At 30.1% G+C, this 2,694-nt stretch overlaps 1 pseudogene; it reads left to right on the plus strand.

Moving 5' to 3' along the window:
- The first annotated feature begins 744 nt into the window (after positions 1–744).
- On the plus strand, positions 745–2,322 carry LOC108466895 (polygalacturonase-like; annotated as a pseudogene).
- Positions 2,323–2,694: the final 372 nt, after the last annotated feature.

The raw sequence follows: 2,694 nt of genomic DNA on the forward strand, positions 1-2,694 counted from the left end.
CGAAAAATATTTTTTACATTTTCCTGTGTTTGTTTCATGGAAAATAGTTTGGTCAACAGAAAATAACTTACAAGTCAACGAAAAATAAGCCCTTTTTTTTTCCCTCTAGAATGATTTAACCTTTATGGGTGATTTTATTTTTATATAAAAATTAACTTAAGTCAAGTTTAATATTATTATATTATTAATAAATTTTATTTTTAAAAATATTTAAAATTAGTAAAATATTATAATTTTCAATATTTTTAAACATACATATTTAATTATCTATATCTAACCATATAATAAATTATTAATATAATATAGAAAAGAAATTAATAATGTATAATTTTATTCATCGTTTTTTTATACAATGACTAGAACTACTCGTAACTCCTCCACAACCCTTAATATAGGAGAGCATTAACGCCCTTCAACATGCTCGAACCCACGGTCTCCTGCATGTGCAACAAGGTCGATGCTAATCGAGCTAAGTCGACAATTTTATTCATCATTTTCATTTATATATAGAAACCTTAAATAGTTATATTTAGTCAGGTGTTAGTTAATTATTTTCACTATATCAAGTTTGTTGGCAAATTAATGAGTTAATTCTTTCCAAAAAGAAAAAGAACGGCTAATTATAATAAGTAAAACTTGGTCATGTTATTTACCCACGCTAATTAAAATAGAAAATGTTTAGTTGGTTGTAATTTGGCCTTACTCTATCTATATAAGATGGTTTGAAACAAAACAAAAGACATAAATCATTCTCTCTTTGAAGTAAATAAAAATAAAGTATGGCTATTCAATTTAATTTTGTTTCATCCATGTTAATACTAGTACTTTTGTCTATATCATCCGTTGAAGGTCAAGGAGGAGAAGGTGGTGGTGTTATCGATGTTGTTGCAAAGTTTGGTGCAAAGGCGGACGAGAAAACAGATTTGAGTAAGGTAAGCAAAATATCATATAACTTTATAGTCAGCAGATAAAAGTATGCATAACTATTTTTCAAATCTCTTATCTTTATATGTATCCTTTTCATTTTATTATTTGGTTTTAGCCATTGTTGGATGCTTGGAAAGAAGCATGTGGCTCAACATCTCCGTCAAAAATTGTGATTCCTAAAGGGATATATTTTTTAAGTAAAGCTACCTTAGATGGTCCTTGCAAGGCTCCTATTAAGCTTCAAGTTGAAGGCACTGTGATGGCTCCGGCAGACCCTGGTGCTTTCAAAGAGCCTAAATGGATTGCCTTCAATAGAATTGAAAATTTCAAATTGTCTGGCGGAGGAGTTTTCGACGGCCAGGGAACCACTGCTTATAAAAGGGAAGGTTGCAAAGGTCATGATTATTGTGGTTTACTTCCTATTGTAAGTTAGTTTCTTATTATGAAGTTATGACTTTAGTTTCTTATTAAGAAGTTATGACTTTTGTTTTGATAAATAGAATTAAGTAATAATTATTTTTTGTTTCATTCTGGAATGAAATAGAACCTAAGGTTTGATTTTTTAACCAACGCAAAGATACAAGATATAACTACCAAAGACAACAAGCAGTTCCATGCTAATGTTCTAGGATGCAAAAAAAATTACTTTCAAACATTTCACCATATCTGCACCTGATGAAAGCCCAAACACAGATGAGATACGTATTGGGAGATCAGATGGGGTCAATTTTCTTAACTCGGAGATAAAAACTAGTGATGATTGTGTTTCAATTGGGGATGGTTCCAAAAATTTGGTTATCAATGGAGTAACTTGTGGACTACATGGTATTGGTATTGGAAGTCTCGGATTGTTTGAAAATGAAGAACCCATTGACGGGGTTACAGTAAAAAACTACACCATGTCTAATACATCTAATGGTGTTAGAATCAAAAGTTGGCCAAGTGTTGAACTCGGCACTTGTTCGAACATTCACTTTGAGGATATTACCGTGACCAATGTTAGTTCTCCTATTATAATTGATTAGAAATATTGCCCATGAAACAAATGCAAAAGAAATGTATGTACATATTTATCAAAATCGTAAGAAAGCAAAAAGAGTTAATCGGTCATTGAATCATTATTTTGTTGATGCAGGAGGTATCAAAAGTTAAACTAAACAACATTAGTTTAAAAAACTTTCATGGCACTTCTGCGCGTCCAGAAGCTGTCAAGATTATTTGTAATGCTACTTTGCCTTGTGAAAATGTGGAACTTGCAGACATTGAAATTACGCACAGTGGACCAACTGGACCTGCATATCACAATGTTCAAATGTGAAGCCTAAAGTTAGTGGCAAACAAAATCCAGCTGCATGTTCCGCCCCTATCCCAACAAAACCTACCCCAACCGCTTAATCAATAGCATAGGTATAAACTTAGTTTTGATTCTAAAAATAACCTTTAATTTTTACACCTTGTATAATTTGATTTTTCTTTTTAGTTTTGTTTTTTATGACTCTTTCACCTTAAAAGCTAAAAAATAAATTTATCAATTAAATTTGATCCAAAATATATTAAAATTAAAAATCTAAAATTTTAATATAATAATTTTAACTTTTTATTATTTTAAATTTAACTTGAATGTTACAAATAAAAGCAAAACTGTAAAAAATACAAAATTGCACTATATAAATGTTAGGGAGTTGAATTTTTTAGAATAAAGATTAACTTGACACAATTTATAAACGGTGAGAGCGAAAATTATTATTATGTCAATATTAAAAGCTG

The sequence above is a fragment of the Gossypium arboreum genome, chromosome 2 (assembly GCF_025698485.1).
Source record: "Gossypium arboreum isolate Shixiya-1 chromosome 2, ASM2569848v2, whole genome shotgun sequence".
NCBI lineage: Eukaryota > Viridiplantae > Streptophyta > Magnoliopsida > Malvales > Malvaceae > Gossypium > Gossypium arboreum.